The 15000-nt window shown below is 59.7% G+C and overlaps 1 non-coding gene across 1 annotated transcript; it reads right to left on the bottom strand.

Annotated features, from left to right (window-relative positions):
• Positions 1 to 3034: 3034 nt before the first annotated feature.
• On the bottom strand, positions 3035 to 3153 carry LOC131862492 (5S ribosomal RNA). The gene has a single exon (XR_009361506.1). It is a non-coding gene; the product is annotated as a 5S ribosomal RNA (ribosomal RNA).
• Positions 3154 to 15000: the final 11847 nt, after the last annotated feature.

Raw genomic sequence — 15000 nt, forward strand, 5'->3', positions numbered from 1 at the left:
CGGGGTGGGCACCTTGGCTGGGTTTGCCCCGGCTGCGCTCCGAAGCGGGGTTATTGGAGCGCCGCCTCTTTTTTTGTCGGAGCGTTTGGTGGGGTTTCTCGCATTGGCTCTTCCGAGGCCCGGTTGCCACCCTGGCGCGCACGAAGTCGGAAGTAGGGTTAATTGCCCGGGTGCGCACCTTTGCCAGGGTGGGCACCTTACCTGGGCTGCGCACCAGGGCGGGCTCAAGATGGCACGCGCGTTCCGTTTTTTTCACTATCTTTCAAAACGGAAATTTTAAAATCTCCTTTTTTTTTTGCCTTTTCTGGAAATTAGTGAAGGCAGCGCATCAAAGGTGCGCACCTCGCTGCCCACCTTGGTGTGCTCTGAGGTGCGCACCCGGGAGCGCTACGAAGTGTGCTCCAAGGTGCGGCGTGCACGTTGTCGGAGCCCGGTTTGCCCCGGGTGCGCACCTCGCCTGCACCTTGGCCGGGGTGGGCACCTTGGCTGGGTTTGCCCAGGGTGCGCTCCGAAGCGGGGTTACTGGAGCGCCCCCTCTTTTTTTGTCAGAGCGTTTGGTGGGGTTTCTCGCATTGGCTCTTCCCAGGCCCGGTTGTTGGGTGCGCTCCCACCCTGGCGCGCGCGAAGTTGGAAGTTGGGTTAATTGCCCGGGTGCGCACCTTCGCCAGGGTGGGCACCTTGGTGCGCACACCTTGGCTGGGCTGCGCACCAGGGCGGGCTCAAGATGGCACCAGCATTCCCTTTTTCTCACTATCTTTCAAAACGGAAATTTTAAAATCTCGTTTTTTTTTTGCCTTTTATGGAAATTAGTGAAGGCATCGCATCAAAGGTGCGCACCTCGCTGCCCACCTTGGTGTGCTCCGAGGTGCCCACCACGGTGCGCAACGCCGGTGCGAACCCGGGAGCGCCCCGATGTGTGCTCCAAGGTGCGGCGTGCACGAAGTCGGACCCCGGTTTGCCCCGGGTGCGCACCTCGCGTGCACCTTGGTGCGCACACCTTGGCTGGGTTGCGCGGCCTGGTGGGCACCATGGTGCGCACCAAGGAGCGCTCCGAAGTGTGCTCCAAGGTGCGGCGTGCACGAAGTCGGAGCCCGGTTTGCCCCGGGTACGCACCTCGCGTGCACCTTCGCCGGGGTGGGCACCTCGGCTGGGTTGCGCGCCCTGGTGCGCACCAAGGAGCGCTCCGAAGTGTGCTCCAAGGTGCGGCGTGCACGAAGTCGGAGCCCGGTTTGCCCCGGGTGCGCACCTTCGCCGCGGTGCGCACCATGGCGTGCACGAAGTCGGAGCCCGGTTTGCCCCGGGTGCGCACCTCGCGTGCACCTTCGGCGGGGTTGCGCGCCCTGGTGGGCACCATGGTGCGCACCAAGGAGCGCTCCGAAGTGTGCTCCAAGGTGCGGCGTGCACGAAGTCGGAGCCCGGTTTGCCCCGGGTGCGCACCTCGCGTGCACCTTCGGCGGGGTTGCGCGCCCTGGTGGGCACCATGGTGCGCACCAAGGAGCGCTCCGAAGTGTGCTCCAAGGTGCGGCGTGCACGAAGTCGGAGCCCGGTTTGCCCCGGGTGCGCACCTCGCGTGCACCTTCGCCGCGGTGGGCACCATGGCGTGCACGAAGTCGGAGCCCGGTTTGCCCCGGGTGCGCACCTCGCGTGCACCTTCGCCGGGGTGGGCACCTCGGCTGGGTTGCGCGCCCTGGTGCGCACCAAGGAGCGCTCCGAAGTGTGCTCCAAGGTGCGGCGTGCACGAAGTCGGAGCCCGGTTTGCCCCGGGTGCGCACCTCGCGTGCACCTTCGCCAGGGTGGGCACCTCGGTGCGCACACCTTCTCAATGTTTTCTTGCCTTTTCTGGAAATTGGTGAAGGCAGCGCATCAAAGGTGCGCACCTCGGTGTGCTCCGAGGTGCGAACCCGAGAGCGCTCCGAGGTGCCCACGAAGTCGAAAGTCGGGTTAATTGCATTGTTTTCCCCGGGTGCGCTCCGAGGTGCGCAACATCGGCGCGCACCAAGGAGGGCTCCGAAGTGTGCTCCAAGGTGCGCACGATGGCGTGCACCTCTGGTGCGCACGATTCGGAGCTCGGTTTGACCGGGGTGCGCACACCTTGGCTGGGTTGCGCACCTTTTGTGCGCTCCAAGGTGCGCACGAAGTCGGAGCTCGGTTTGCCCCGGGTGCGCACCTTCGCCAGGGTGCGCACCTTGATGCGCACGCCTTGGCTGGGCTGCGCACCTTGGTGGGCGCCATGGTGCGCACCTTTCGTGCGCTCCAAGGTGCGCACGAAGTCGGAGCTCGGTTTGCCCCGGGTGCGCACCTTGGTGGGCGCCATGGTGCACTCCGAGGTGCCCAAGATTGGTGCGCACCAAGGAGCGCTCCGAAGTGCGCTCCAAGGTGCGCGCGAAGTCGAAAGTTGGGTTAATTGTCCGGTTTGCCTCGGGTGCGCACCTTGCGTGCACCTTCGCCAGGGTGGGCGCCTTGGTGCGCACACCTTGGCTGGGCTGCGCACACCTTGGCACCCGCGTTTCCTTCATTTTAAATTTTTTTTTTTTACAATCTCTCAAGTGGGAAATTCTATAATCTCAACTTTTTTTGCCTTTTCAGGAAACTTTTGAATGGAGCGCATCATTGGTGCGCTCCGAAGTGTGCTCCAAAGCTCTCTCCAGCTGCGTGCACCTGCCCCGGCCGCGCACCCGGCCCCGCCCAGCTTCGCTCACCTGTCCCGGGCGTCTGGTGCGGAACCTTAGAGTAAGAAACATCACCGTGCACCTTGGCCAACGTGCGCGACTCGACCGAGCGCGCACTGGCCGAGGTGCACACCGATTTCACCTGGGTGCGCGCGCAGCACCTCGGGCGCACCGGGGTGCGCGCACAACGCCCGGGTTGCACCGTGGCCTGTGTGCTCGGGGTGCCTCGGGTGCGCGCTCGGTGTCGCCCCCGCGCGCGCGGTAGTGCGGGCAGCGCACCCCGGCCCGGCCCGGCCCCGACGAGAACGCAAACGGGCAAAAGGTTTATTCAAATAGCATTGCGACGCCCGGCGAAAAACTAAAAAAGGGTGCAACACCGGGACTTCCCGGGAGGTCACCCATCCCAGTACTACTCCGGCCCAAGCGCGCTTAACTGCGGAGTTCTGATGGGATCCGGTGCACTAATGCTGGTATGATCGCACCCGTTATGAGCTTGTCGCAGTGTGTACTTAGCAAACCGCGACCCACGTGCGAATCCACCCCGGCCACCCACCCCCGTCGAGGTGCACACCCTCCCTCGCGAAGTGCGCCCCGTTCGCCAAGTGTGAGCCCTGCCCGGGTGCGCGCACCTTGCTAGGGCGTCGGGTGTGCACCCGGCCCGGCCTACGTGCGTGCACCTGGAGGGGGCGTCGTGTGCGTGCAGTGTCCCGTCTGCAACGCGGTGCCCACACACCACCTCGGGCGCAACGACCTGCGCTCACATGTGGGCCGAGTGCACCTTGGTGCATGTTCGGGGCGCCTCGGGTGCACGCTCGATCTTGCCCCGGTGCACCAAGGCGCTCGGTTTGCCCCGGGTGCGCACTTGGTGCAAGGTGGGCACCCAAAATAGGGATCAAGCACCAAAACACAAGTTTCGGGATGCAAAATGGGACCCAAGGACCACAAATGCGTTCCAAGACCCATGATGGGTCCACGAGAACAAAAATGTGTTCCGAGACTTAATAAACAAATATTGGGTTTTAGGAGAAGAAACATGCTCTGATGCCCAAAACGAGAATCGACCCCGAAAAGGCCACAGGCCAAAAGTGGGATGCGAGACAAAAAAAAATGGGACCCGAGGACCAAAATTGGGTTCCCAGGTCGAAGACAGGGCAACCGGACAAGAAACGACCTCTAAGGCTCGAAATGAGTCCCGACGACTAAAACTTGACAAGAAGCACCCATCAGGCACCCAACTCGACACCCATGGGATGCCGACCCACCCGGGCTTCCACCTAGCACACCTTGGCACCCACCCACCCTCGCACCCAACCTCGCACCCAACTTAGCACCTTTGAACCCACATTGGCACTCACCCTGACCCTGGCACCTTGGAACCCACATTGGCACTCACCTTGACCCTGGCACCCACCTTTGCACTCACCTTGGGACCCACCCTGGCTCCCACCTCGGCACCCACCCAGACACCCACCTTGGTTCCTTGGCACCCACCTTGGATCCTTGGCACCCACCCCGACACCCACCTTGGCACGCAACTTGGCTACTTGCCACCCACCTTGGCTCCTTGACGCCCACCCCGACAACCACCCCGTGACCTACCCTGGCTAGGGTTGGTGCACACCCACCCTGGTGCCCACCTTGGCACCCACCCTATGACCCACCTTGGCACGCACCTTAGTACCCACCCCGTTACCCACCCTAGGACCCACCCCGTGACCCACCTTGGCCAGGGTGGGTGCACCCACCCTGGTGCCCACCTTGGCACCCACCCATCCTAGCACCCAGCCTGTGACCGGGCTTGGAACCCAACCTTGCACCCGCACCCGTCTTGGCCAGTGTGGGTGCGCACCCATCCTGGCACCCACGTTGTGACACACCCTTTAACCCACGCACCCTAGCACCCACGTTGGCACCCACCTTGGAACCCAACCTAGCAACTTGGCACCCACCCCGTGACCCACCTTGGCATCCACCATAGCAGTCGCCGACTTGGCACCCACCTCGGCACCCACCTTGACACTTGTGGACCCACCTTGCCACTCACCCTAGCATCGACCCATCCTAGCACCCACCCTGGCACCTTTGCACCCTAGCACTCACCCATCCTAGCACCTAACCTGTGACCCACCTTGACACTCACCCTCGCACCCACCTTGGAACCCAACCTAGCACCCACCCACCCTGACACCAACCCTAGCACCTACCCACCCTTGCACCCACCCTGTGACCCATCTTGGCACCCACCCATCCTACCACTCAACCTATCACCCACCTTCTCACCCACCTTGGCATCCACCTTAGCACCCACCCACACTGGCACCTTGGCACCCACCTCGGGCAAGGTGGGTGCACACCCACCCTGGCACCCAATTTAGAACCCACCGAGCATGTTACCCACCTTGGCACCCACATTGCAGCCCACCCTAGTACCCACCCTATGACCCACATTGGCATCCACACCCTAGCACCCAGGCACCTCGACACCCGCCTTGACACCCACCCTAGCACTGAACCTGTGACCCACCTTGGAACTCACCCTAGAACCCACCCACCCTGTGAACCACCTTGGCATCCACCTTAGCACCCACCCACCTTGGCACCCACTCTAGCACTCACCCATCCTAACACCCAACTTGTTACCCACCTTGGCACCCGCCCTCGCGTCCACCTTGAAACCCACCCTAGCACCCACCCACGCAGGAGCCCACCTTGGCACCCAACCTAACACCCACGCATCCTGGCACCCAACTTGTGACCCACCTTGGAACCCACCCTAGTACCCACCTTTGAACCCACTATATCACCAACCCACCTTGGCACCCACCCTATGACCCTCTTTGGAATCCACCCTAGCACGCACCCACCCTGGCACCCACCATGGAGCGCACCCTAGCACCCACCCACCTCGGCACGCACCTCAACACCCACCTTGGTGTGCGCACTGCGCCAACCTCTCAAAGACCCTATGTGGTGCGCTCCAAAGTGTACACCTTTGGTGCGCTCCAAGGTGCGCACCTTTGGTGCACACCGAGGTGCACACCAAAGTGTGCACCGAGGTGAGCACCAAAGTGCACTCCAGGGTGCACACCAAGGCGTGCACCTTTGGTGCGGTCAATGCAAACGAATTCGGAAGTTGGGGTCGATGTCCTAATCGCTGCTGCAGACTACACGTATGAGAATCGGACAAATAGCTTTATATAGGGGAGGTGTTGCGTTTGATGGGTCGACTCCCCTGGTTGTGTGCACTGCACCAACTTCAAAGACCCTGTCTTGTTTAAGAAGTCAAAAGTTGGGGTGGATGTCCTAATCATTGCTGCAGTCTACGCATGTATGAGAATCAGACAAATAGCTTATATAGGGGAGGTGTTGCATTCGGTGGGTTGACTCCCCTGGTTGTGCGCACTGCGCCAACCTCAAAGACCCCGCATAGCAGAAGAAGTCGGAAGTCGGATTTTGGTGAGCACCAAGGCGTGCACCTTTGGTGCGGTCAACGCAGACGAATTCAGAAGTTGGGGTGGATGTCCTAATCGTTGTTGCAGGCTACACATGTATGAGAATCAGACAAATAGCTTATATAGGGGAGGTGTTGGGTTTGATGGGTCAACTCCCTTGGTTGTGCGCATTACGCCAACCTCAAAGACCTTGTTTTCGTTAAGAAGTCAAAAGTTGGGGTCAATGTCCTAATGGCTCCTGCAGGCTACACATGTATGAGAATCGGACAAATAGCTTATATAGGGGAGGTGTTGGGTTTGATGGGTCGACTCCCCTGGTTGTGCGCATTACGTCAACCTCAAAGACCTTGTTTTCGTTAAGAAGTCAAAAGTTGGGGTCGATGTCCTAATTGCTCCTGTAGACTACACATGTATGAGAATCAGACAAATAGCTTATATAGGGGAGGTGTTGGGTTTGATGGGTTGACTCCCCTAGTTGTTCGCATTACACCAACCTCAAAGACCTTGTTTTCGTTTAGAAGCCGAAAGTTGGGGTCGATGTCCTAATTGCTCCTGCAGGCTACGCATGTATGAGAATCAGACAAATAGCTTATATAGGGGAGGTGTTGGGTTTGATGGGTCGACTCCCCTGGTTGTGCGCATTGCGCCAACCTCAAAGACCCTGCATTGCGGATGAAGTCGAAAGTCAGAGTTTGGTGTGCTACAAGGTGTGGTCGAAGGTGCTCACCTAGGTGTGCACCTTTGGAGCACAGGAAAAGTGCCCTCCAAAAGTGCGCACCTTTGGAGTGCACAAAAGTGCCCTCCAAAAGTGCGCACCTTTGGAGCGCAGAAAAGTGCCCTCCAAAAAGTGCCCTCCAAAAGTGCGCACCTTTGGAGCGCAGAAAAGTGCCCTCCAAAAAGTGCCCTCCAAAAGTGCGCACCTTTGGAGCGCAGAAAAGTGCCCTCCAAAAAGTGCCCTCCAAAAGTGCGCACCTTTGGAGCGCAGAAAAGTGCCCTCCAAAAAGTGCCCTCCAAAAGTGCGCACCTTTGGAGCGCAGAAAAGTGCCCTCCAAAAAGTGCCCTCCAAAAGTGCGCACCTTTGGAGCGCAGAAAAGTGCCCTCCAAAAAGTGCCCTCCAAAAGTGCGCACCTTTGGAGCGCAGAAAAGTGCCCTCCAAAAAGTGCCCTCCAAAAGTGCGCACCTTTGGAGCGCAGAAAAGTGCCCTCCAAAAAGTGCCCTCCAAAAGTGCGCACCTTTGGAGCGCAGAAAAGTGCCCTCCAAAAAGTGCCCTCCAAAAGTGCGCACCTTTGGAGCGCAGAAAAGTGCCCTCCAAAAAGTGCCCTCCAAAAGTGCGCACCTTTGGAGCGCAGAAAAGTGCCCTCCAAAAGTGCGCACCTTTGGAGCGCACAAAAGTGCCCTCCAAAAGTGCGCACTTTTGGTGCGCACCAAGGCGCTGGTTCGGTCGTTGCAGGCGAGTTCGGAAGTTGGGGTCGATGTCCTGAGCGGAGGTGCAAACTACACAGGTGTCGGAATCGGACAAATAGCTTATATAGGGGAGGTGTATGCTTCGATGGGTCGACTCCCCAGGTTGAGCGCACCGCGCCAACCTCAAAGACCCTACGGTATGGATGAAGTCGGAAGTTGGGTCCGATGACCGATTCGATTAGTAGGTATGCTCATGAGGTCGGAATTTGGGTCCGATGACCTGCCATGTGCAGGAAGGCGAATGTTGACACTGTGCGTTGCAAGGTGCACACCAAGGCGCTGGTGCGGTCTTTTTAGTCGAGTTCGGAAGTTGGGGTCGATGTCCTGATCGGAGGTGCAAGCTACACAGGTGTGGGAATCGGACAAATAGCTTATATAGGGGAGGTGTATGCTTCGTTGGGTCGACTCCCCGGGTTGAGCGCACCGCGCCAACCTCAAAGACCCTACGGTATGGATGAAGTCGGAAGTTGGGTCCGATGACCGATTCGATATGTAGGCATACTCGCGAGGTCGGAATTTGGGTCCGATGACCTGCCACGTGCAGGAAGGCGAATGTTGGCACTGTGCGTTGCAAGGTGCGCACCAAGGCGCTGGTTCGGTCGTTGGAGGCGAGTTCGGAAGTTGGGGTCGATGTCTTGATCGGAGGTGCAAACTACACAGGTGTGGGAATCGGACAAATAGCTTATATAGGGGAGGTGTATGCTTCGTTGGGTCGACTCCCCGGGTTGAGCGCACCGCGCCAACCTCAAAGACCCTACGGTATGGATGAAGTCGGAAGTTGGGTCCGATGACCGATTCGATATGTAGGCATACTCGCGAGGTCGGAATTTGGGTCCGATGACCTGCCATGTGCAGGAAGGCGAATGTTGGGACTGTGCGTCGCAAGGTGCGCACCAAGGCGCTGGTGCCGTCGTTGCAGTCGAGTTCGGAAGTTGGGGTCGATGTCCTGGTCAGAGGTGCAAACTACACAGGTGTGGGAATCGGACAAATAGCTTATATAGGGGAGGTGTATGCTTCGATGGGTCGACTCCCTGGGTTGAGCGCACCGCGCCAACCTCAAAGACCCTACAGTATGGATGAAGTCGGAAGTTGGGTCCGATGACCGATTCGATACGTAGGCATATTGGCGAGGTCTGAATTTGTGTCCGATGACCTGCCATGCGCAGGAAGGCGGAATTTGGGTCCGATGACCGAGTTGATGGCGTGCCATGCGCAGAAAGGCGGAATTTGGGTCCGATGACCGAGTTGATGTTGATGGCCCGCCATGCACAGGAAGGCGGAATTTGGGTCCGATGACCGATTTGAAGGCGTGCCATACGCAAAAAGGCGGAGTTTGGGTCCGATGACCGAGTTGATATTGATGGCCCGCCATGCGCAGGAAGGCGGAATTTGGGTCCGATGACCTGACATACGCATGGAGTCCGACTCGGGGGCCGATGTTCGATTCGATGACTTGCATTGTGGGTAAAGTCGGAAGTTGTGGTCTTTGACCCGATTCGATGACCAGACTTCGGCTGCTTGAGAATCGGACAAATAACTTATATAGGGGAGGTAGTGTTCTCGAGCATCCTCCCCCCGTGCCCGTTTATGTCGATTGATGCTGGTGCTCGACTGGTTGGAGCGCTCGGATGCAAAAATCTTGCACCAGGATTTATCGATTGTGATGGACACGGCAAGTCTCCTGATTGCTATGCAGGAGCTCATCGTGAATCTCTATGCGGCCTTGGTATGGACTCGACCTGCGGAATGGTTCGGCAATGGTAGTCGCTCCAACACGTCCTTGCAATGGCCACAGAGGTGATTCGACTAGAGCTCCAGTCTAGCTTTTGGGTTGCTTGGCGGACTGGTATAGCCGCGATCGAGTTCCGGCCATGAACGTTTTAGATAGCTCTTGGGCTTTCTGGGACGGAAGTCGGAAGTTTGGGCTGTTGTCCGATTTGATGACCATTCTTCGGATGTGTGAGAATCGGACAAATAACTTATATAGGGGACTGTGTTGTCTCACGCAGCCCCCTCCGTGCCCCTCTATCTCGACCGATGTTGGTGCTTGAAAGGGTTGGGATCGCTCGGATTTATAAACGTGCACCACCATTTGTCGAGTGTGAGGGACGCGGCAGGTCTCCTAAATGCTATGCGGGCGCTCTCTGAGAATCTCTATCCGGCCTCGACACAGACTAGTCTTGCTGAATGGTTTGGCACTGGTAGTCGATCCAACACGTCGTTGTTGTGGCCGCCTAGGCGATTCGATTCGAGCCCCCGTCTAGCTTTTGGGTTGCTTGGCGGATTTTGCCCTATCCGCAAGTGAGCTCGGTCCCTAAACGTTCGAGAAACCCGATTGCTATGCGCCGACTCTCTTTCTTGCGAGCCTCCATCTAGCTTTTGGGTCTCTACGGAACGGAAGTCGGAATCTGGGACCGTTGTTTGATTCGACGAGGCAGACTACGGTTGTGCGAGAATCGGACAAATAACTTATATAGGGGAGGTGTTGACTGGAGCATTCTCCCCCGTGCCCCTCTAACTCGACCAATGCTGGCGCTCGAACGGTGGTAGCGCTCGGATTTTCATTGAGCGCCAGCATTGGTCGATTTAGAGGGGCATGCGAGATTCCCGAATGCTATGCGAGGGCTCTAACGGAAATGTCTATTGGTTTCGGTATGGATGCAATTGCGAGTGGTTCGGCAAAGGTAGTCGTTCCGATGCGTCCATGTCGTGGCCAAATCGATAATTCGATTTGAGCCCTCGTATAGCATTTGGGTCTCTCGATGTGATTCCGCATTCCAGTCCCTTTGGGCACTGCTTGAGCCGCATCCCAGGGGGTTCCCTTCCCAATAATCTGCCTCGCAACCCGATTGCTATGCGGTGAGGCTCCTCGGCCGCCTCGGAACTATCTGTGTATCAGACGCATCGCGGGATAAGGGGTTGGCAACGGTAGTCGCCCCAAGCACGTCCGATGCTTGGACCATTCCGAGGCGGCCCTGAAGCCTCTTCCGTCTAGCCGTTGGGTCCTTCTCGCCGCATCCCTCGCCTCGCACCCCGATTGCTATGCGGTGAGGCTCCTCGGCCGCCTCGGAACTATCTGTGTATCGGACGCGTCGCGGGATAAGGGGTTGTCACTGGTAGTCGCCCCAAGCGCGTCCGATGCTTGGACCATTCCGAGGCGGCCCTGAAGCCTCTTCCGTCTAGCCGTTGGGTCCTTCTCGCCGCATCCCTCGCCTCGCACCCCGATTGCTATGCGGTGAGGCTCCTCGGCCGCCTCGGAACTATCTGTGTATCGGACGCGTCGCGGGATAAGGGGTTGTCATTGGTAGTCGCCCCAAGCGCGTCCGATGCTTGGACCATTCCGAGGCGGCCCTGAAGCCTCTTCCGTCTAGCCGTTGGGTCCTTCTCGCCGCATCCCTCGCCTCGCACCCCGATTGCTATGCGGTGAGGCTCCTCGGCCGCCTCGGAACTATCTGTGTATCGGACGCGTCGCGGGATAAGGGGTTGTCACTGGTAGTCGCCCCAAGCGCGTCCGATGCTTGGACCATTCCGAGGCGGCCCTGAAGCCTCTTCCGTCTAGCCGTTGGGTCCTTCTCGCCGCATCCCTCGCCTCGCACCCCGATTGCTATGCGGTGAGGCTCCTCGGCCGCCTCGGAACTATCTGTGTATCGGACGCGTCGCGGGATAAGGGGTTGTCACTGGTAGTCGCCCCAAGCGCGTTCGATGCTTGGACCATTCCGAGGCGGCCCTGAAGCCTCTTCCGTCTAGCCGTTGGGTCCTTCTCGCCGCATCCCTCGCCTCGCACCCCGATTGCTATGCGGTGAGGCTCCTCGGCCGCCTTGGAACTATCTGTGTATCGGACGCGTCGCGGGATAAGGGGTTGTCACTGGTAGTCGCCCCAAGCGCGTCCGATGCTTGGACCATTCCGAGGCGGACCCGAAGCCTCTTCCGTCTAGCCGTTGGGTCCTTCTCGCCGCATCCTTCGCCTCGCACCCCGATTGCTATGCGGTGAGGCTCCTCGGCCGCCTCGGAACTATCTGTGTATCGGACGCGTCGCGGGATAAGGGGTTGTCACTGGTAGTCGCCCCAAGCGCGTCCGATGCTTGGACCATTCCGAGGCGGACCCGAAGCCTCTTCCGTCTAGCCGTTGGGTCCTTCTCGCCGCATCCCTCGCCTCGCACCCCGATTGCTATGCGGTGAGGCTCCTCGGCCGCCTTGGAACTATCTGTGTATCGGACGCGTCGCGGGATAAGGGGTTGTCACTGGTAGTCGCCCCAAGCGCGTCCGATGCTTGGACCATTCCGAGGCGGACCCGAAGCCTCTTCCGTCTAGCCGTTGGGTCCTTCTCGCCGCATCCCTCGCCTCGCACCCCGATTGCTATGCGGTGAGGCTCCTCGGCCGCCTTGGAACTATCTGTGTATCGGACGCGTCGCGGGATAAGGGGTTGTCACTGGTAGTCGCCCCAAGCGCGTCCGATGCTTGGACCATTCCGAGGCGGACCCGAAGCCTCTTCCGTCTAGCCGTTGGGTCCTTCTCGCCGCATCCCTCGCCTCGCACCCCGATTGCTATGCGGTGAGGCTCCTCGGCCGCCTTGGAACTATCTGTGTATCGGACGCGTCGCGGGATAAGGGGTTGTCACTGGTAGTCGCCCCAAGCGCGTCCGATGCTTGGACCATTCCGAGGCGGCCCCGAAGCCTCTTCCGTGTAGCCGTTGGGTCCTTCTCGCCGCATCCCTCGCCTCGCACCCCGATTGCTATGCGGTGAGGCTCCTCGGCCGCCTTGGAACTATCTGTGTATCGGACGCGTCGCGGGATAAGGGGTTGTCACTGGTAGTCGCCCCAAGCGCGTCCGATGCTTGGACCATTCCGAGGCGGCCCCGAAGCCTCTTCCGTGTAGCCGTTGGGTCCTTCTCGCCGCATCCCTCGCCTCGCACCCCGATTGCTATGCGGTGAGGCTCCTCGGCCGCCTTGGAACTATCTGTGTATCGGACGCGTCGCGGGATAAGGGGTTGTCACTGGTAGTCGCCCCAAGCGCGTCCGATGCTTGGACCATTCCGAGGCGGACCTGAAGCCTCTTCCCTCTAGCCGTTGGGGCTTTCTCGCCGCATCCCTCGCCTCGCACCCTGATTGCTATGCTGTGAGGCTCCTCGGCCGCCTTGGAACTATCTGTGTATCGGACGCATCGCGGGATAAGGGGTTGGCAGTGGTAGTCGCCCCAAGCGCATCCGATGCTTGGACCATTCCGAGGCGGCCCTGCAGCCTCTTCCGTCTAGCCGTTGGGGCCATCTCGCCGCATCCCCCACCTCGCACCACGATTGCTATGCGGTGAGGCTCCTTGGCCGCCTCGGAACTATCTGTGTATCGGACGCATCGCGGGATAAGGGGTTGTCACTGGTAGTCGCCCCAAGCGCGTCCGATGCTTGGACTATTCCGAGGCGGCCCTGCAGCCTCTTCCGTCTAGCCGTTGGGGCCATCTCGCTGCATCCCCCACCTCCTCGGCCGCCTCGGAACTATCTGTGTATCGGACGCATCGCGGGATAAGGGGTTGGCAGTGGTAGTCGCCCCAAGCGCGTCCGATGCTTGGACTATTCCGAGGCAGCCCTGCAGCCTCTTCCGTCTAGCCTTTGGGGCCATCTCGCCGCATCCCTCGCCTCGCACCCCGATTGCTATGCGGTGAGGCTCCTCGGCCGCCTGGGAACTATCTTCGTATCGGACGCATCGCGGGATAAGGGGTTGTCACTGGTAGTCGCCCCAAGCGCGTCCGATGCTTGGACTATTCCGAGGCGGCCCTGTGGCCTCTTCCGTCTAGCCGTTGGGGCCATCTCGCCGCATCCCCCACCTCGCACCCCGATTGCTATGCGGTGAGGCTCTTCGGCCGCCTTGGAACTATCTTCGTATCGGACGCATCGCGGGATAAGGGGTTGTCACTGGTAGTGGCCCCAAGCGTGTCCGATGCTTGGACTATTCCGAGGCGGCCCTGCAGCCTCTTCCGTCTAGCCGTTGGGGCCATCTCGCCGCATCCCCCACCTCGCACCCCGATTGCTATGCGGTGAGGCTCCTCGGCCGCCTTGGAACTATCTTCGTATCGGACGCATCGCGGGATAAGGGGTTGTCACTGGTAGTCGCCCCAAGCGCGTCCGATGCTTGGACTATTCCGACGCGGCCCTGTGGCCTCTTCCGTCTAGCCGTTGGGGCCATCTCGCCGCATCCCCCACCTCGCACCCCGATTGCTATGCGGTGAGGCTCCTCGGCCGCCTTGGAACCATCTTCGTATCGGACGCATCGCGGGATAGGGGGCTGTCACTGGTAGTCGCCCCAAGCGTGTCCGATGCTTGGACCATTCCTAGGCGGCCCTGAAGCCTCTTCCGTCTAGCCGTTGGGGCCTTCCCGCCCCATCCCTCGCCTCGCACCCCCGATTGCTATGCGGTGAGGCTCCTCGGCCGCCTTGGAACCATCTGTGTATCGGACGCATCGCGGGATAAGGGGTTGGCACTGGCAGTCGCCCCAAGCGCGTCCGATGCTTGGACCATTCCGAGGTGGCCCTGAAGCCTCTTCCGTCTAGCCGTTGGGGCCTTCCCGCCCCATCCCTCGCCTCGCACCCCGATTGATATGCGGTGAGGCTCCTCGGCCGCCTTGGAACTATCTGTGTATCGGACGCATCGCGGGATAAGGGGTTGGCACTGGTAGTCGTCCCAATCGCATCCGATGCTTGGACCATTCCGAGGCGGCCCTGCAGCCTCTTCCGTTTAGCCGTCGGGGCCTTCCCGCCGCATCCCTCGCCTCGCATCCCGATTCCTATGCGGTGAGTCTTCTCGGCCGCCGCGGAACTATACCTGTTATTGCTACTGCATCCTTCGGCTGGTAACCTCCTCTGTCGCCTTGGAACGTTCTCTTTGTCGGACGCGTCGCGGGATAAGGGGTTGGCACTGGTAGTCGCCCCAAGCGCGCCCGATGCATAGACCGCTCCGAGTCGACCTTGCTTTCAGCCTCTCACATGCATAGACCTCTCTGAGTCGACCCTGCAGCCTCTCACGTTTAGCCTTTGGAATCTCGCCTCACAACATGATTGCTATCCTTGATGCATCCCTTGCCTCGAGCCCTGATTGCTTTCTTGGCTGCATCCCTCCTCTCCTCACAGCCCGGTTGTCATCACTGCTTCATCCGTCGCTTCATGCATTCTGGCTGCTGGGCCCTTCCCACCGCACACCTCGATTGCTATCTCTTCTGCATCACACACCCCGATTGCTATCTCTGCTACATCCCTCGGCTCTCACTTCTGCATCCTTCGCCTCACACCTCGATTGCTATCAATGCTGCATCCGTAACCTCACACCCCGATTGCTATGCGGGGAGGCTCCTTGGCCGCCTTGGAAATTTCTGTGTGTCGGACGCACCGCGGGATAAGGGGTTGGCACTGGTAGTCGCCCCAAGTGCGCC

This window comes from Cryptomeria japonica, unplaced genomic scaffold (genome assembly GCF_030272615.1).
Source record: "Cryptomeria japonica unplaced genomic scaffold, Sugi_1.0 HiC_scaffold_43, whole genome shotgun sequence".
Classification (NCBI taxonomy): domain Eukaryota; kingdom Viridiplantae; phylum Streptophyta; class Pinopsida; order Cupressales; family Cupressaceae; genus Cryptomeria; species Cryptomeria japonica.